At 42.0% G+C, this 21111-nt stretch overlaps 1 protein-coding gene across 27 annotated transcripts in view; it reads right to left on the bottom strand.

Moving 5' to 3' along the window:
- Positions 1-20846, bottom strand: part of BMPR1B (bone morphogenetic protein receptor type 1B) — a 237721-nt gene extending 216875 nt beyond the window's left edge. For 26 of the 27 annotated variants that reach the window (XM_064417016.1, XM_064416995.1, XM_064417017.1 and 23 more), the window contains exon 1: positions 20700-20846. The gene's annotated coding sequence lies outside the window, so the exon portion shown is untranslated. Of the gene's footprint in view, positions 1-9923; positions 10001-20699 lie in introns of those variants that run through there. The other variant, XM_064417008.1, reaches the window with a different exon arrangement.
- Between the last annotated feature and the right edge of the window lie 265 nt (positions 20847-21111).

Raw genomic sequence — 21111 nt, 5'->3', positions numbered from 1 at the left:
CCTGGTATTTTTATCCACTTTGAAGCATATTTGTCATGCACTCACTGATGAACAGGACTGTATTCTCTGTATATGGTACATTCAAGCAAAAACCAAAGTTACATTTATCACTTTGTTGATAACCTTTCTTGATTAATGGATGTGGAAATGAGCTGCTATAAACAGGCATTTATCATCAGATGGGAAATTATTATCATTAAGTGCCATGAATACTGCTAAGCTAATACTCAGCAAAAGTCTCCAAAGTACACAAAGGAGTATCCCCTAAAGAATGAGTGCAGTTGAAAAATTTGAGACTGGCTTATTTGACAACAAGCACAAAAACTGGCTGCTTTTGTTCAGGAAGGAATATCATCAAGAGAAAGAAGGAACTGAGGAAATGCATTAAAGAGGTCAGCAGCTGGAAGAGAACTGAAATGGCACAGGAAGAAGGGGAGATAAAGTCACTGAAATGGGAATAACATTTCCATTTGTTACAGAAATAGTATAACAGCTTCCATCAATTAATTATTTCACTCATTAAATAGGCAGCCCATTTATTTTACTTCTTACTAATCAATTAAAGAGTTATCATTGTAACACCTTTAACAAGAGTGTCTCATACTTAAATGGAATAATTTTAAAATGTGTTTTGCAAGACATTTTTTTTTATTATTTCTTTCAACTTAAATAATACAATTTCTCTCTCGTAGTATTAATGTAACAAATGACAGTAAAATTTTCAAACCAGCTATTCAAATATTTTTTTTTTAAATCTGACTTGAAAACATATTTTCTCTAAGAGTTTTACTAAAGAAATATCACAAAGAAGCTACTGTATTGGACTGATGCTTCACCTTAGGCACATTAGGGAAAATATGGAAAGGATGATGAGATTTAGAAAAAGTTGGTCTGTGCAAAATCTTTCTCCACTCCTGACATGTATTTATTATTCATTCTCCACCACCTCTCCTTATCTGATGACACAGCTTACAGACTGCATGCCATTTGAGATGTAGTTTGAAGTTGCTGGCAACTCCTCTGTGATAATTTCCAGTCCCCATGGAAAGAAAAGCCACGGCTTAGTCCATTCTTACACCTACAGAGAACAGGTAACTGGATTGACATCTGTTAGAAAGCAAAAAATCAACACCAGAGTTGATATCACCAGGAATGAACACAGGAATTGCTGTGCACATCCTTCAAGGGTTTTGTTATAATAATTTCACTATTATTTCTAACCATTAGTGGAACATACAGACAGCTGCAGCCTGAAGTAACTCGTCCCTTCTGTCCTTGGCCAATGTGAGAAGCAGAAGCAGGAAGAGTCCTGATCTTTGCTGAGCTTTTTCTCCCCAGGGTTACACTGAGAACTCTCACCTTTGGCTGTACCTTCAGACAGCATTAAGGACTTATTTAAGGTACTGAAGTTTACATGTGTTCAGTGCACTGGGGATCTCAGCACCCAGCACCAGTAACACACCACCTGTGGAGCTCTACATCTTGTACCCCTGTTATCAGCCTAACCACTGCAGGACCTCTGTTGGTATGACTGCGTTTGGACCTCCTCTATTCTACCTCCTGGGTCCTGTCTTGTGCTATTTCCATTCTTAAAAAAAAAAAAACAACAAAACAAAACAAACTCTTTAGGCTATTAGTCGCGCACACACACAAAAAAAAGAAATAAAATCTAAACCGCTCCATCTCTAGCCTTGGACATCTCTTAGGCACCATTTGCATGTGCAGCTTTTTCTGGAGTCACAGAGAAAATTATTTCATTTCTGAATTGTTCATTGCTGTGCCAGATAGGCTAATCCACACTTCACCAGAGGGTTACCTCACGTTGCTTGAGGACAGGGAGTGAGGTTATGTCACCTCACAGCTGGAGCAAGAGACAAAACGAGGCAGGTGCCTTTGCACTGATGCAGACCAGGCACATTCCCACCTGCTGAGAGTGCTGAGGACCCTATCTTTCAGCAAGTAGGATAAAAAGAGGAGCTAGGCACAGCAGCTCCTCAAATGTTCCAACTATTCCCAAAGCAACTGCCCATTCAGATCCTTAATTTTATGGCAAAACACTTCTAAAAGCTTAGCTCAGCTTTCGTGCCATTACTTTATCCTTCACAGTACTACTTTTGGTCCATCAGAGTACTTACAGTTTACTTTTTACCTCAAGCCAAATCCAGCATTTAAGTATGATAAAAAAATCCCAACCAAACAATTTAAAAGGCATTTAAATACATATAAGACAACTCCTGCCTGCATGCAAAGCCCCTACCAGCTTCTAAAAGGATTTAGCATCAATGATTAAACCCATGAGAATATATCCATCTACACAAGTAGAGTCACAGCGTTTTAGTTTTTATAAAATTTGCAGTAAAAGAGAAGAAATGCCAAGAATGGTTCATCTAAACAGCTGAAACACTGCTAAGGAAAGAAATTACATTGGGATTAATAATTTCAAATATACGTGCAGCATTTGACAGCAGAAGGACAGTATAAAATAGATCAAGCCCTTTTGACAGGCTCTCATTTGTTCACACCATTCCAAGCCACATTGTCTGAAGTGGTAAGGTGAATCAGAAAAATTGAGTTATGCACAAATTTGTCACAGCACACGCCGCAGTTGAGATGGCCACAATACACAGAATATCCCCATACAATTCCAGAAAGCTTCAGCCCATACAGAGTAACACCACACCTCATCAGAAGGCTGCAAGCACCTGCCTAGGCAGAGCAACATCACATCACTTCAGAATGGTGCAAGTATCTGCCCTTCTTGTTCTTCAGCCCACCCTTTTATCCCCCTCATGTCCATGCACTGCCCCTGTGTGCCCTCTGCTCCCTTTGGTGATGGGTCAGTGCCCCTGGGCACTCCATGGCTCATTGCTGTCAGTGCTGCTCACCTGCTGCTCACAGCTGCACCCACTGGGGATGAGGCTGGGCCAGCCCCACCCCAATTACCACTAACTGCCTGCTTACACAAACTGTGCAGAAATCTTTTGCAGAAAGCTAGAAAAACATTTATGCACAAAGTAGGCATCAAGTTCACTAAAAATGATGGCATTTTGTACACACAAAATGTAACAGCTCACAATTCAAGCATTAAAAAATAAGAATAAAGTTTACAATCCAGAGGATTAGAAGTTATTCTTTGTGTTACTTTGGTTTTGGAGTTGTGTTAGTCTTCAATTAAAGTTTTTTCTGCAAAACCTTAAAAACTTCAAGTCAAAAGAAAATTCCACACATTCAAAACACAGGCATGTTTACCATTGAGATCACGTTGGTTCTTGTCAGGAGAGAAAATTTTTTTCAAAATGAAGCAGTCTTAAGAAATTCCATAATTCAGTCATAGAGAAGTTTGATTACTCCCTAGCAATGGATTTCTGAGTTAAAATGTTATAAAGGTTATCTTCATATTTTATTTTTAATTGGAGTAAAATACTGATTTCTGCATGTCCTCAACCAGCAGCACCCCTACTACATTGAACAGCCCAACAACACTGCATAATCCCCATTGTAAACAATTATTTTGGGTTGTATTTTCCATGGCTCTGACTCAGCTGTGGAAGGCAAGGAATATAGACAAGCCTAAACAGTTGTCATACATGGTTATCAGAGAAAAGGTAATTAGCTTCAGGTTTAAAATGTGCTTCTCCTCCTCTTCAAAGGCACAAATGTGAACCTACCTGCTGCCGTGATGGCTGTCAGGAAAAGCACAAACCTATCCCTTCCATAAAATACCAATGGCAGATGCCATTGCTGCTCACAAGCAGAACTCACATGCCCTACGAGAATATTTAACCCCAATATCGACCCATGAGGTTTAGCATCCACTTCCAATTAATACCAAATTCCAGAGGAAAATGCTGGTGCTGCTTTTTCACTCTAATAAAGCGATTATGTCTACAGCAAGACAAACTCAAAAAAAAAAAATTAATACCTGTGGAAAGAAAGACTAAATGACTCTATTAGGATAAGGGAAAAGGATCAGTTGTCCAACCAGTTTTCTATCCAGTGAGGAATGCACACATCCACACCATGAGCTGTCTCAAGGAGAACACTGGGAAGTGGTGGTGAAGATGGTTAAAACCAGCTGGAGGCCAGTGACTAGTGATGACCAGGGTTCTATGATCCTATGGATGTTTCCTGCCATTAGGAGTTCACTTCATGTGAGAGTGATGGGTGTCCTGTTAAAACCACCAAGCTCGACAGACTGTAGTGTGCATACAGAAATCACAGAAACAATCTTAAGACAAAGCCCTTCTAACCATAATTCAGACAGAAATCAGACCAGTATTTTAAATCCTAAGCACAACACAGATTCCAAGTTTCAATTTCACAACAGTTGCAAGGCACTGAATGCAGTAGCCCTGAATGCTGCCAGGAACACTTGTGAATAAAGAAAAAAGACAATTTGCATTAATATTTTAAACGATGAAAGGCAAAACAGTCTCCTGAGTAAGTTCAGTTTTATCCTATCCATCAACAGCAGCAGCTTGGACTTGACCTCATTCTTGACCAAGGGTCTCAAAGCACTTTAAAACGGGTGCCTGTGACTGCAGCCCATCAGAGAGAAGCAGAGATACAGAGATGACAAGGACCCATCCTACGGCATGTCCTTGAAGCAGCACAACCCTCCTCAGCTTGAAAGGCTCCTCTGCTTCGATTTTCTGGTAGGACAAGACCCTACAAGACTTGCCTATGAATAAAAGTCTATGATGCCTGCACACATTTAATTGTATTTCTGCAGGCTATAAAAGTCTTGCTCTACTCATTTAACAAACTACCAGATAGTTATGCCTGAAGACAAATTCCCTGTGAGGGGAAAAAACCCTACTCATCCAGCTTCAGTAGCAAATGCAAAGAGCTAATTAACCTTATCTCCATTACTGTCCTGATTTTGCAATACATCTGGCACAGAAGCAAGTATTTTTTTGCCTTGTCCAAATCTTCTCACATACTTACAGATCTTACACTCAATGGGCTCTGAAGCAAATCTGACCAGCAAAGATTCATCAGGTAGGTATGGGTATTCCCTCTGACTCATACTCTAGATGCACACCTCTGCATGCCATTCCATCATCACTTGATTGGGGAAGAGACAAATTGTCACACACATGAAGGAAACTGTATTTAACTAGCCAATTACAAATAAAGCTGTATTTGTGTACTTAACAGAGACAAATAAAGTAGCCAGATCCAGCTCGTGTACACATTATCAATCCAAAGCAAATAAATATACTCTTACACCCACTGGTTTTTTCCCCTAAAAGACATATGTGCCCAAACTATGAGATTCAGCATTCCTTTTTGTGGTCTGTTTTAAATACAACACTTTTTTCTTGGCTGAAATTGGCAAGGATGAGGGAAAGCAAATTGGACAAAAGGTCAGATTATAGTGAAATTGAAATCTTTATTGGAACAGCTACTTCTGCCAAGGAAGATAATCACAAAGGTAACATCTCCTTTGATCCTTAATTGACCTGTATGTTTTTAATTAGGAAGCAGGGGAATTAACCTAGAGCTAATTACAGTCTTCATTTTACAAACCTGTAAGTGCGTAATTTTATTCACATAAGTATTCCTTAGTGAAGTTATGCATGAACAAATTCGTTTGTAGCTTCAGGGAATAGGTCTTGAATAGCTTAACCTTTGAAAAACTTTTAGTGGCTACTTTACAAATATGTCTTATATACAATCTATTTTGTATAGAAGATATTTTTCTGAACACCAAGAAATATATATTTTTTGTGTCAGCAAAACAGCAACAGTTATTTTTGTGTTAAGGAAATAAGTGGTAGCTTGAAAGAATGAACACTTTTAATTATGTGCCTATATTCATCCTGGTCTGCAAAACTGCAATCTTTTGCTTAATGGCATCACAGAATAGAGGTTTGTAGCAACGCATTTTGACTTCAGCACTGAATTAATTTTAATGTGTAACACAGTCGGTTTCAGGGGAAGAAACTTCCTGAGACCTGTGTCATTCATGTCCCTGCATACTAAAACTCATTCACTATTGGAAAACCTTTCTGGAGCACATGAAGGGTGAACCTACACTCCCTGGTACTCTCCCCATGCTCAGATTGCTGCTCCAATCTCTTCATTACATTCAGAGTTTGCAAAACTCTGTGGACCTGTATCTGCAATCCTGCAAGCTGCCACAGATGACTCCAAAATACCCATTATATAATGGGCTCAGAATTGGGACCGTGACTTCCATGCAAACGCCCTCCTTGCTGGCCATTGTACCACCAGATGAGAACTTGCTTTGCATCCCGACTCCAACAGAAAATAACTCCTTCAGCCTACTTTCCCAAGGCAATGTTTAGACTTGCTTATCTGTGGATAAACATGTCTGCCAGACCTTCTCTAGTAAGTTTTGAGTCTATTGGCCAATTATAACCAAATCTGACATAGGCTGGAGGATATTCACTGTGACAAGCAGCAGCAGAGCAGGCAGCTGGGCTGAGCATGCAGCCCCCACAAGTGATCCTGTGAAAGAAAGACTGAAGCAGTGACAAATTGGGGACCCCAGCCTCGAGACACAATGCCAAAGGGAAGAGGTTCCTTTGGGTTTGGTTGCTGATCACAATCCTGCAACGTGGTCTGTGCGTGACAGCACTTAGAGCACACTGCCTGTATCACCAGAGACACAGACATGCTCCTCTCTGTGTACACTGTGCAAGCACTCACACCTGGGTCTGCATGCACACTCTGGCATGGGCTGATCATAAAGAATAATTGATCACATAGGAATTTTTTTTTTTTTTACAGCTTGATGAGGTGTTGACATTTTAAGCAGAGAAAAGTAAGCTCGGTAATGTGACACATGAAAAAAACTGGTATAATGTAATCAAACACTACATTATAAGGTATTTTAGTTACCTCAAAAATCATTTCCTTATTACAAAAGAGTCCATCACTTCCAGATGCTGTTATAGATAAATATTTTCTCCTTTAAGGTACTCAAAAGAACAAGGTTGTTGATATATAGCACAATGCAATTCATAGATATCATCAGAATGTTATAATTTTAAGTCTTTTTCAAAACTTATCCTATAATCCTCATTATATTTTTGCTACCTCAACCAAATACCAAACAGCAAGAGGAAAGAAGAACCAAGCCCAATCTGACACATGCACTAGCTTGACACATGTGAACCTTAGACTAAACTGCAGTATTTTCAGATCAGTTTCCTTCAAATTTTGACTATCAGCAGCAAGATTTTCAGTCTGAAGAGGACCAGAAATCTGAATGGTAATAAGTCTATGATATATTTTATAGTTTGCTTTATGGGGTACCACAAATAGATCTTACTAATTGTTTCTGTTCTATATTTGCCGTATTTACAGCACATTTTTGGTACTTACGAGGCACATTCTAATATATCTCTAAATCCTCACCAACTTCATAAATTAGAGTAATGACAACCAAGATAACCATGTTGGTTTATATACTTATCCTATCCTTGCAATTACCCTAAGATTGGTAGAAAGTACCTGTTACAAGTTTTTGGAGACTTCTCTGGCTTGGCCCATATTCTGTTTGAAGGCTGTAAACTTAGAATGGCTGATGTTAGCAGCAGCACAGGCTGGACCCAGAGGCAGCCCTGCACTCTCCCCAGCACACTGCATCAAGTATCACATTTGTAAGACAAAGCAAAGCAGCCCCTTCCTCACAGGATTTACAGTCTGGACAAGTGCTTTGTAGTCAGCATCAAGCAATCAGCAGTTGAGACACAGGGCAGCTCATAAACCTTCTTCTAAAAAAAAAGTTCATCTCATTTCTTGGGAGTAGTAACACATCATTTCCCACCTGAGCATCAGACTTCCTCTCATTGTTTCCTTACACCTGGCAACAGATATTCTATCTTACTTACTGAAGGTCTTGTTTTGTAGGAAACGATACACAGGGAAGAATGACAGAAACAGGCAAGAAAGACTAGACGCTGGGAACAGCCTTTGTGAATCTGTCAGTTTACATCATCACCAATCAAAGCTCTTTCAAAGGGAGTTTCAAAACTTGAGGGCTCAATTCTGTCAAGAGATGAATGCTCCAGTCTTGCAGCAGCAAAGGCCCCAGCACATGCATCACTTTAATTATAAAAGTGCACCAATTAAAATGGACCCCCCTCATATCCTTAAAATGAAGCATGTATTTAAGAGCCAACTTGAAGCCAGAGCATTCAGCATAGTGATCCACAGGAAGGACTGCTATAAGTCAGGATTACACACACAAGTAAGTACAGATATATCTGTCCCAAAGGCCTGAGGGTTCTTTTTTCTCTGATTGCACAAGTGTCAATCAAGGGCAGCTCAGCTGAAGCCAAGCAGGGCAGTAGGTTGTGGGAAGAGAGTCAAGGTCCTTAGGTTGCATTTACTGTGATGGATTTCTTATTTTGAAATAACTGCAAAACTCTTTCCTAACAATGCAAAATTTCAACACAAAAACCAGAGAATTTTCTTACAAACACATTATGAATCCATCATATCACTCTAATAATAAAATGCTGGTTGGGTTTTTGCTTGCTTTCAAAAACCTCTGAAAGAAACCCACTCTCTGCACGTGCAGCCTCCGCCAGTAAAAGAGAAGAGGAATACCTGGTGCTCTAAAGCCATGCTGCTCATCAGACAGAGGAGATTTTGTCCTCTGTAGGCACTCACACGGTAGCCATTCTGTCACGCTAATGCACACTGCTTCCATGAGTTACTCACAGAGACTCTGTAGCTTTCAACATCCTACCTTGAACATGCCTGTCATTCAAAAAGGTCCATTCTCAGAAAATAACTATGTCGCTGCTCATTTCCCTCCCCTTCAGCTACACTTTAAGCAACATAGAAGAGCGCATTTTGGCCTGAAAAGGAGACAACGGAGAACACACTGGAAGTATACAAAAGCGTGAATGGAACAGAGACCAGTTCTGCACTATGTCAGGACATAGGTACTGTCAAAGGTTCAGAATAAAATGCTGTGGGGTTTGAGACAGTGTAAAGTAAAAGCTATGAGTTTCCTTCTCACAGCACATGGTTAAAAGTTTACGCAGCGTCAAGGGGCACTCAGAGCAGTTCATGGAAATGAAAAATCAGTGACACAAAGACACCACTCTCCCTTAGAAAGCATCCAAGCTGCAAATCATTGCATGCTGAGAGAGCCTTCTGGCGAATTATCCTTACATGACTATCTTATTTTTACTCTCCCTCAGGCACCGCTTTTTGCACCGTCAGACCCGGGACGCTTAGACAGACCTCTGGCTTTATCTGCAAGAGACTCCTAAACAGTGACCCTCTCTGTCATTTACATTCAACAGGTTCTTAAATCGAGTGGTTTAACGCTACATTTCTGAACAACATCACCAAAAACATCGACTGCTATAATCCCGGCGGTAAATCAGAGCTCACGTCAGTCCACCACAAGCGACCAAGTCTGTGAGTTAACAATACCGGACTGCTGCGGGAGAGATTCCCGCTTCCCAAAGATTCACAGAGAGAGGGCAAGCTATCTCCATCCTCGTCAGTTACCAAACAAGATGTACCTTCACAAACCGGCGTTTTGATTTAAAAGTTCATTTCGGGAGCGCTGCAGACCGCCAGCTTCTGCCGTGCGCGCCTGACGAGATGGCATCGCGGCGGGGCAGCGTGTGCCCGAAGGGAGCGGGTCCGGCAGCCCGCTCCCAGCTGCTCGCCCCGGGCCAAGCTCGGGGCAGCCCGGGCGAGCGCTCCGAGCCTCGCACGGCACGGCTCGGCACGGGGGCCGGGCGGCCGCGGTTCCCGAGCACCCGGCGCGGCTGGAAGGCTCCGGGCGCGTTCGGGGCGCTGCCCCGGCAGCACTCGGGACCCCCGGGACCCCCCTGCACCCCGGGCCGCGCAGGTGCCCGCCCGCCCCGCCGCAGCATCTCCGCGCCGCAGCGCCCGCTCCCCGCCCGGCCCCGGCTGCTCACCGTCCTCAGCGCCCGCGGAGGCTCCGCGGGGCTGCCTCCCCTGTTGCGGAGCTGCCTCCTCTGCCGTGGAGCTGCCTCCTCTGTTGCGGAGCTGCCGCCGCGCTCGCCCCCCGCCTGCCTCCCCCGCTCGCCCCCTTCCCGCCCGGCTCGCAGCCGCTCCGCTCGGGATCGGGGTGCCTTGGGGCTTCCTCCCCTCCTCTCGCCCTCTCCAGCTCCCACTAGTGCTCGCACGCCCGGCCAGCCGGACCAGGATTCGCCGCCGCCTCCTCCTCCCGCCCCCCCCGGTCACTGCCGGGGCTGCACGGGCAGGTTGCCCCGTCCATTCATCACCAGCCCGGTACCCGGCCGCCCCGTCCCCCCGCACTTGGCTGGCGGGACGGGGAGATTTAAGGGAAGCGAAGCAATTTGCTGCCAGGATTAAATTAACAATCGAGATAAAACGGACAGCGTGGGAACGGGAGATTGAAAGATGAATGGCCGATACATTGTATGGTGTTTAGAGTGTCAGCAATAATTTATTACTAAGTGTAGGCAGCACCTACACTTAGTAATATCCACCCGATGTGGATACTCATGCTCAGTTGTACTACATCCCACAGGCAGGCGAGTACCATCTCATGCTACCTTACAGCCCAGGCTTTCTAACCTCTGTGCTATCTTATTACTGCTTTTCTATGTTTGATAAAAGGAAATAACAGATCAGCAGCTTAAGTTATCATATTAGAAGTTTATGACCACAATTTAGTCCATTATAACACATTATGATGGAGAAAATGCAAATTTAAAATTGGAGCATTCAAGGGATAGCTACATTAGCAATTTAGCGTGCATCAGGAGTGCGCTTTAAAACAGAGGTGGAGCAACCTCAGTGCACAGACTGCAAGCAGTAAGCCAAAAAAAATGCACCCTGGGAGTGCCCCTAATGCACTGTGGGGCCAGCAGGCACCCCGTGCACCAGGTGAGGTTGCAGGCAGTGCAAACACCTTGGCCTGAGCGCCAGCAGTTTCACATGGCAAATCTACTGGGCCACACTCACTACTCATGCAGACATCAGCTACCCTCTTTTCATTTCAATCTCTCACACTCAAGTTGACACACTCCCTCGTTGCTCAAGTGGGTTGGTGCATTAATGCTGCATTCACACACACAGGAGCTAGTCTATCCCCCTTTAACCCAGAGTGTTTAATTTGCAGAATACTGCTCCAATATTTTGGGCCAGAGACACAAAGAGAGCAAACTCTCTCCAACTGCATATCTCTCTGCTCTTAGGCTCCCTGCTCCTGTAGGCATGTGGCCTTTTTTCCACTTTGCAATCTCAGGTAATAGTAGAGACTGACATGGTGGAAGTGTTGTTACTAGCCAAGGCAAATTTGAAAATGCTGAAAAAGTAGCAGAAAGCTCGTTCCAGCAAGACTTCTGTGCGGCTATTTTGTGAAATTGGTGTATTCAAATTGTCCTTGTGCACTTCATGCTTATGCTTTTTTGGCCTGTATCCTAGCTCCAGCTCACTATAACACAGGTATATTGTCCATTGAGAACCCCAGGTTTCCCTCTCGGCACAGATGCTTCACTTTTCAACTGTTTTCCCTCCTCTATTTACCTCCTACAGACAAATGAGAAGACCAAGGCAAATAGAACTACTAGCTCTCCTAAAAAACAACTGAATATCTACTGCTGCTGCATCAACAAGAAAAACCTAGAAAATCGAGAACTCAAAGAGAAAAGAAAAACACACCCTCAGGAAGTAATAAAGAGAGGGATGAAAAGGAAAAGAAGACATAAAAACAAATAGGAAGGAACAAAAGGAAGGTGTAACTGAATAAAAAGCGCCATAAAGTGAAACAGTTGGCAATGAGAAAGAGGCCTTATGGACACCTTTGCTTCACACTGACAAACTGAGAAACTGAGAAGTGTGGTTTCATTTGAGGCACCAAAATAATTAACTCTTTACTGAGTATGTGAGCATCAAGGATTTGTGCTACAGCATTCCAAAAAGGGGAACGATTTTACCAATTTCCTTGAAAACATAGAGCAAAACTTCAAAAATTAATGCCCTTCTTAGCTATGATGAATCAGCAGTGAGAGAAAATATTCAGACCTGGATTCAGCTCCAACGAAGGCATCACAATTTCTCTCTTCTTCCCACAAGCTCCAGTTAATCTCTTCTAACTGGATCATTTCAGTCACCATTCTTTAACTCCTAATTATATCAGACCTGATTATAACAATACTTGAATGAAAATGCTCAAAATATCAGGCTCCCCGTGACATTACTGAAGAGGAGATGTAGCGTTGCCCAACAAGACACTGTTGAGACTGCTGGGTAATTGTCTAAATCTTCTATCATTGCTAAGGTAAACACTTGAAACCACAAAAATGTTTGAGCCTCGTAGCAAAGCTTTTGGCGTGCTTTCACCTTCCTGACCTCTAAGTGTCGAGCACTCCTCCACAATTTCTTCTCATGCTGCGCGTTGCCAGTGGAGGAGAATCCTCCCCTCGCCCCCCCAGCCACCCTAAACACATTCAAATAAACCGTCCAGTGGAAAAACAAATATTGTGTGATCTCTTCACCTTTTGTCTATGTTTAGGAAAGACAACATAGTGCTTTCTATTTCAGAAGCAAGTCCTCTCCCGCGCTTTCCAAAACAGTAGTATTCCCCGTGTTCTGTGAAGAGCCTGGTGGCTCTGTGCTTTATTTGTTTCTTCTCCTTGGTAAACATCTTCATGGGGTCTGTTTGTCATCCAGTGGCCCTATGTATTTCACAAAGGAACAAACACACACATGCAACCCATTTATTCCCATTTCCCTAACTGTTGATCAGACACTATGATTTTCCTACTGCACCAAAGTTGGAAGTTTCAGTAATACAGGGGAAAAGAAAAGAAGAAGAAAAAAAAGAAGGCATTTCAGATTAAACAGAGTTTGTTCTTTACTTTACAGGCAAGGCAAGATTATTTCACAGCATTCTTACACTTCCATAACACAATTACATGTCATTTTCAAAACCCTGTACCAAACTTCACTTGCCTCAGTTTACTCACAGATTACAGCTGATGGCTCTCTACCATCTGCTTACTGGAGTACAGTGTCTGTAGTGCCATGCTGTGATTTTCAAATCAGCCCTTAAACTGTGATAAACAGAATATCAAAATACTTCATCAGCCAGCTAATAAATTACTTAGGAAAGAGATAATCACCACAATGTCAAAAATGCTTTTGCCCATCAGCTGATATAACATACTGATCATCCACACAATAACTCATGTAGTATGCTTATAAAAAAACCCAGACTTGTAAAACACATTGTAATTGCCAAAACTTGATTCAAACACTGTAAATAAGCATAGCTTGAGTCTGCAGATATGCAGCACGGTCTTGTTTCATATTTGCTGTGCAAACCCTAGAAGCTTAGGATCAAATTCACTTCTTGTTACCTCACTCTGCCATAGGATACACACGTACATATATGTGTTTAAGTATGTAATGCACTGAAAGTAAAACACTGACAGTCCATCTCAATAAAAGGAGAGGAACAAGAAGAAAGGATACATACTTCCCATGTGAAATGGTAATTGTGAGAGGGACAGAGAATTGGAAAGAACATAAAAGGCACTATATTTGAACAAAATTATTTTAGACAGCCATTCCCAAATTGAGATCCAGGGACTAACTCCCTCCTGGGGAGAGCAGCTGGCTGGCTGCCTGCCTCAGCATCTTTCACCAGCAAGAGGAGCCAGCAGTCAGCCATAACATCCTCCACAAGCTTTCAGTGTGCTGGAGTCCTCTTATGAATTTCTGGCATTCACAATCCCTATTGATTTAAATAGGGCTTGAAAGCCATCAGAACTGAACACTAGACATCTTCACTGAGTGAGAAAGTTTACAGTGCAAAAAACCTTCAGAGGAAATTTGAAAAAATAAAAACAGAGGACTGTCTCTAGGACAGCAGCAGTGGGGAGGAATACTCTCCAGTTGAAAAGAAATCTGTTTCCTGTGATGCTTTTAACTGCAGCTAAACTACTCAGTCTTCAACTGCAGACAAAACATCCTGGATTTTGGGTACATCCCAAAGCACCCACGTATACCTTGCTGATAGCAGTGCTGCTCCCAGGTCCAGTAAATGGACTTGCACAAAGAGCTCTTCGCATGCCTAAGGTTCCCAAGGACTTGGACCACAGACTGCACTTTCTTGTGGATTTTGTTATTGTTTCTCCAAACTTCAGCAGCATTTTATAGCTTCTGCCCTCTGAACCACTAACTATTTTTATAATATGGATTAATCCCTTTTTCAGTTTAAAGAAACAGCTGAGATAGCAAACTTTAACAATTTCATATTCTAAACTCTAATTAGTTTAATGTAATGTTATTTGTTCAGGAGTGTTGCTCCTTTAGTCAAGTTTCAGTATAATCCCAACATAATCCCCAATTTTTTTCCCCTTTTACAGCTCATACTTCTCTGAAACATTTTAAATGTTTTGATCTACTAAACACTTACTGTGTGCCTTGTTTTTTGCTCAGTATTTTCTTTGATCACTTCTTTGAAACTTAATCCAACAGGTGTTATTTTAATTAAAAGCAAGTCTGTCATCATTCTTTTATAATAATTTCATTATTACGGAGCATATGTTATGCTTTTTCTTGCTCTTAAAATTACTTAGTTTAGGACTTGCATAATAGTTATGGTTTTTGTGTTTACTGTTTGTCATGTCTATATAGGGTGTGCATATATACTTATTCTTCCTATACGGCAATGTTATTTGATCTTAGTGGGATTTCCTCTTGGATTTAAACCCTTGAAAAGAGATGGACCTTCTGGAGAGCATAAAATGACCAATTTAATGCAATAACAACAGCAGTTTTCCTTGAATGCAGCTGTGTTGTCACAGGGCATAAAATTTGACCTTTTGCACAATGACAGCAAAAGTTCCCGGTATTCCCTAAGACATCAAAACAAGGATCAGGGCTCAGTCTTGAAGCAGCCATAAAAAGTTCTTGGAACAAAACTGTTTAAGCTGTTTTACTTTTATCCAGCAGGCCATACGACTGCCTGGTGACAGCCTGATGAAATCTGCAGAGTTTGCACAGTAAAAGGTAGACATCTTTGTCGGGATCTTCCTTTGGACATGTTTTGCCTTTTCTAAGTATGTCAGGCTTGATCAGACAAATGGGCGTAAGAAAACAGTGGATTTCTAGACCAGGGACCCACCCAGGGCAAAGAAGTCCCATGCTGAGAGACTGTTTCATTCTTGCTCTAGGAAGGAACAGGGTCTCACCTTATTTTAAATTAGGTGCCCTTTCATTTGCAGGTACCCATTTTGCCTGCCACAGGCTACCCCATACAATGCATTTCTCTTATTCCCAAACTGGAATATGAAAAACCACAAAAGGCATTCATTAACTCATAAAAGGATCCTTTTCATTTGCTCACTGTTGTGTGGTGTGGAAAGCAAGGAGAAACAAGCCATGGAAAACAAAAGAAAGCTGACAAGTAGAACATTGCATGTCAGGGATGAAAAGCCACTAAGAGCCAGGGAATTGTCATCACACTGGAGTTACATCAGACTATAACCATCTCCAGCACTATTTCACTTGCTTTCCCCATGCACATCACTGTTGCATAGTGATCTGTCAGTCAAATAACTCCAAAAATAACAGCCAAATACCCTTGAAGTTATGGAACTCTTTCCTTCCTTGATGTGCTGTGCTTTCAAGACCTGCCATGTCACACAATCCACTGGACTGCTGTTCTCCTGCGCTGCAGAGATGATTTCCAGAGGTTTAGGATACTGCCTTTGTCCTGATGAGACTCCAAACAGTGAATCTTTTGATGAGTTAATGACAGAGCACTACCTCAGGTGAAAGCAAATAGATTCAATGTCCATAAAAAGGAAAGTCTTCAGTTCATTATAAAAAAAAAAAAAAGAAATTTTCTAGCAAGAAAATGTTTAAAACAGTTTATGCATCCAGGAATCAGCCACCACATCCCCTTCATAACCTTGGCTTTTCCATGCCTTCACACTACTCAGGCTTAAAATATTCATCATTGCATATTCTCCCCTACTCAGCCTGACTACATATTGAAACTTTGAGAAGCCAGTCATTTGGCCAAATGTTGCTATTACAGCTTCTCTTCTAAAATAAAGAAAAATATCATAATAAAAGCACTTCAATTTTTGTAATGCTATCAGGAGGAAAGAGAAAACTTTAAAACCAATTTTCCGTCATAAAAATGGTAACCAAACAACCCAGAGGTAAATACTATTAAAGAAGCACATACACAAAAAAAAATCACCACTTAGTGTAATTGTATACTGAAAATTGTAGGGGATGTAAGAGATACAAATAAAACCATCATTTGAGAAAGGACCCTTTGCACTCTGACTTTGACTCTGAAAGCTTTTCAACTAGAGGCAGGAGACACTGTCTATCTTTTCCTGCTCTAGTCAATCCAGTTATTCCATAAATTTCAAGAGGAATCAGGGAAACATTTTCTGCCCTACCCTGACTTCTGATGAGAGAGATCCTGAGTTTCCCACCAGCACCCTTTACCCCAGCCATTCTCCTGGACTGTATTGCAGCTCAGGTGCACAGGTCCCCATGTCCTTATGTCCTTTATAAAGGCTGCTGGAGATGGAATCACACATCCAACCAGGATTTCAGGGCACTGCTTGAGTTTAGGGAACTTTGTTGAAAGGCTGAACTGAGTAAACTCAAATACCTTGCTTTTACCAAAAGCCATGCAAAGAAATGTCCTCTAATTCAGGACCATAGAGTAATTGGATACCAAAAGTTATAGTTATTAGGATAGATAAGAAATGGGAGAACCACCAGTGAAATTACCCAAACTTTCTAAGAAGCAAGAAGACACTACATGGAAAGTGGATTACAGTTATTTTTCTGTTGTGTTCTGAAACCCAGACCAAAAAAATAGCAGGATATATGTCTGGTGGAAAATGAAGTATGATTTTTTTTTTAAATTCTCAGTGTAGTACTTAGCTAGAAAGCCACCTACAATGGAGAGCTCTTATTTCAGACTGAGTATGTAATGAAACTGAAAATTATCTCCTCATGCTGCCGAGGTGACAGCAGTAAAAGTCCCTCAGAGTATTAAATATGTCTTAGCAGATAAAAGTTGCAAATAAGCATAAATGTTGGCAGCCACTATTAATGAATGCTTGCTAAACTAATATGTTTTTCAGCACATCAGCAGGACACAGACATCTCCAAACCCAAGGATGGTGACCACAGTATCATTGCATGTCCTGATGCAGTGCAGGATGCAGAACACAGCCGAGGGGAGCAGCTGCCACTCTAGGAACTATTTTTCCAGCAACAAATAACTTCCTTGCATGACAGTCAGTCTATTTGCCTCCATCCCCTGCTCTCCTTCATTCTTACCAAACTATTTCCCCTTGAGCGGCTTTCTCCAGCCGTGGGCACCACACACTCTTGTATAGAAAATAATTATTTTGTAGCTTCCATGTGACTTTTGGGTAAAACAAGGCATATCATGGAAACATGTTTCTTCTCTCTTCTCCTGCAGAGAGAGAGACTGGTACTCCTGTACCAGTATGGTGGCACCAGCTAAATCTGATGTTTATTCCTTTTTGTTCAGGCAGATAAAAAGATTTTAAAGGCTATCAAAACTGATAAACACACCCAGGCTACCTGCAAGCATTCAGGCAGCATCGTACATGCACAGGTGCATAATACAGAGGAGGAGTTGCTTCTAATGAACTTTTCTTGCATCAGCATAACAGAAACCCCAAACCCCCTTTAAACCTTTTCATAATGTTATTATTAATAACAAAAAGAAGCAGCAGCACACAAGGGACAGTCCCTTTCATGGCCACCCATCACAAAGAGAACATAGAGATCTCTGTATTTTACTTCCAGCTCCCAAAGTGAAAGAGAAATTATCCTGCAGAGCATCAGCTCCTGCTAGTTCTGGAAAGTGTTTTACAACATGGAAATACAGCCTACAAATCCCTTCCTACTCAGCCCTTTTCAATCCATAAGCTCTTGTGCTGGAGCAGACCTTGTGAGGTTTAAGTAGTGCCTGGGAGGTTATGGGCAGTGTCTGAGCCCTACCAAAGCCCCATCTGGGGGACTGAAATGGAAGGGAAACAGCACAAAGGGCTCCATGAGTATTCCTCAGCAGACACATTTATACTGAGCACAGGAAGCACTGACCACCAGAGGTAAAGCTCAGAGGATGCAAATACAGAAAACAAGAAAGACTGTCCTGTTGGCCGAGTTGTGTTCTTCCCTGTCTCCCACAGACTTTCATTTTACTGCTGAAAACAGATATTCCTGTGGGATAAAAGTCAGTCTCGAGAAGATACACCACAACGGAGGAAAAGAGGTTTTTTTCCCCCTACCTTGCAACCAGAGGATCCAGTTTTCTTTTGTACAAAAGACCCTTTTTTCACAAATATATCTAGGAAAAAGTTTATCTATGTCTTCAGCGTTAACCATTTGAAGTTTTAGAGACAGCAGAAACGTTGTGGTTGTGAATCCAGACACAGCACATACATAGTTTGGATTCATTTTATATTTTGAACAAGGGACAGAAAATTTAAACCATTCCCAGAAAGGAAAAAAGCCACCAACTTGTATCCCACAGCTACTAGCTGAAGACTTCTATTATTAAAGCATCAGCATTTTTCCTGCATTTATAAGTATCATGACTTAGAAAAATTGCTGCTCTTCTGAGGTGCTGTTTCAAGGTAGTGACACATTACAGAGAATGCATTTAAAAATATACATGTTTGGTTTTGGCTTTTTACTTTCCAGACTGGGGAAAACTACATGCATTTTTGCAATTGGAGATTATTTTTGTGAACAGGGCTAAAGAAAGAAAAAAATTATTATATTAATATCTTTGCCCTAAAATTTCAAGTGGTTACTATTGCCTCCTGACTTCCCCTGAATGCAGTCAATAGTGGGCAAATGCTGGACCCCTGTAACTCTCTGGTTACAGTCAGAACATTTTTCTGGTTGAGGTGCTACATCATAGGAGGAGCTGGGTTTTTTCCTCTCTCTTTGCAGTGCTTAGTTTCTGAAAAATAAAGGTTTTCATTGAACCTTTTATGTTAGACGTATTATTTAACAAAGTGTTTATCAAACACCTGGAAAATCACTCTCCTTTAAAAGTTTTATGATGGAAAAGCAATTACCCTTTAAGCCATGTTTCAAAGTCACTTCACAAGAATCCTTTGGAAGCAAACCTCAGCTTTCTCTCCTCCCTAACACCCAATGTCACCCAACAAGCATGTAAACTACAGGTGATTTTATTATTTTAAGATCTAGTAATAAAATATAGATGATGATTTTATTTTTTATTTGAAATCTATGGGTAAATTAAATCTTTAAATAGATCAGGATTGACTTGGTTTCAAATATTTCTCTTCCTTACCAGGGTTTGAATTTGTACAGCTATTAGAGCCAAGTATGTCTTAAGCTTTTTCCGTATATCAAAACAAAGAGCAAGTATGAATCAAAGGCCTTGAGATTCCAGATGAAAGAAAATGTAAATTAAAAAGTCTGTGTGCAGGGAAGAAAAAAATAAAATAAAAGGCTTTATGACAGGGAAATAATAAAAAAATAAATTTTAAAAAAGTGCAAGGAAGAACCAAGCCAACAATCCACATGTAACAATCTGTACTCATCTGAAAACAAAGAGCAGCCACCAGAGTTTGCCAGGTGCATTAAGTGGTAAGCAAAGATGCAAGGCTTGAATGGAAGATTGTACAAGTGGGATACTCTGGGGAGCTAATTTCGTTTTTACTCAGGGGCAACACACAAAGATTGTGCCTATAATGTCCAACACTGCCTTTGGGGTATTTTGAAATAGGAATCAAAATTCTGTTTGACCAAAAATACAGAGACAGTCAAATCCCTTTCCAGATTCTTCCGCCAAGTTCCCAGTTCAGGGAACTGGCTGATGCTGTTGACAGGCCATCCTTCATTATATTTGAAGAGTCATGGCAGTCAGGCAAGGTCCTGACTGAAAAAAGGGAAACCACTCTTCTATTTTTAAAAAGGGAACAAAGGAAGATCTGGGGGACTGCAGAGAGGTGAGTCTGGCCTCTGTCTGGGAAGATCATGGAGCAGATCTCCATGGAAGCCATGCTAAGGCACACGGGAGGCAAGGAGGTGACCAGAGACAGCCAGCACAGCTTTACCAAGGGCAAATCACACCTGAACAATCTGGCAGCCTCCTACAATGCAGTGACAGCAACAGCCAACAAGGGAAGCCCAAGCTGTGTTGTCTGTCCAGATGTCTGCGGGGCTTCTGACCCAGTCCCACATGACAGCCTTGTCTCCAAATTGGAGACAGAGGCATTTGGTGGAAGGACTGTTCAGTGGAGAAGGTGTTTGCTGGATGGCCAATGGCTCTATGCCCACGTGGAGGCTGGTGACAAGTAGTGTCCCTCAGGGCTCTGCTTTGGGAGTGGCACTAACTAATATCATTATCAACAACACAACACAGCGAGATCAAGTGCAGCCTCAGCAAGTTTGCAGATGACACAAAGCTGAGCAGGGTGTCTGACACGACAGAAGGAAAGGATGGCATCAAGAGATGACATCAAATTACTATTTTGCTGCTGCTCAATGATGATCTCCCCCCTTGCCCTGCCTGAGTGAAGGACACCGAGCTGCCAGGCTGCGGTGCCAGGGAACAGCAGGAGTGGCTGCCCCATCCAGGGGGAGCTGAGGGCCCCCAGCACCAGTCACACACTCACTCATCAGCCCCCTGTCCCCCACAGTACCTGAGCACTGGGCAGAGCTGGTTCTCTGATGGCCCTTAGTGGGGCAAGGTGTTCCAAGCACGAGCAGCAGTTCCAGCTCTTCTCCAGGGCTGGAGAAAGTTGTGAAATCCTGACCTTCAGTGGAGACCCTGGATAGGATGTGTGGGTGGAAGGCCCATGTGGGGCTTTTCTGGGCAATTAAGGCTTGTTAACATAATCATATTGATAACAGGTGGGGAGCTTGTGAGATTGCCCAAGGCTGGGGCTTATTCTCCAATTTATTATTTTGCACAGAAAAAATGAAAACATCAAAAGTTGAGACTCTCTCCAGGTCCCAGGGATAAGCAATCTCCCTTAACTTGCCCTGTCTGAGAAAAGCTGAGGACACACTCCACAGGAGGCTTCTCCAACTATAACTGGAGCACAAACAATT

This window comes from Passer domesticus, chromosome 4 (assembly GCF_036417665.1).
Source record: "Passer domesticus isolate bPasDom1 chromosome 4, bPasDom1.hap1, whole genome shotgun sequence".
Classification (NCBI taxonomy): Eukaryota; Metazoa; Chordata; class Aves; order Passeriformes; family Passeridae; genus Passer; species Passer domesticus.
Note: the sequence above shows the minus strand (reverse complement) of the source record. Positions and strands in the feature narration are given on the sequence as shown.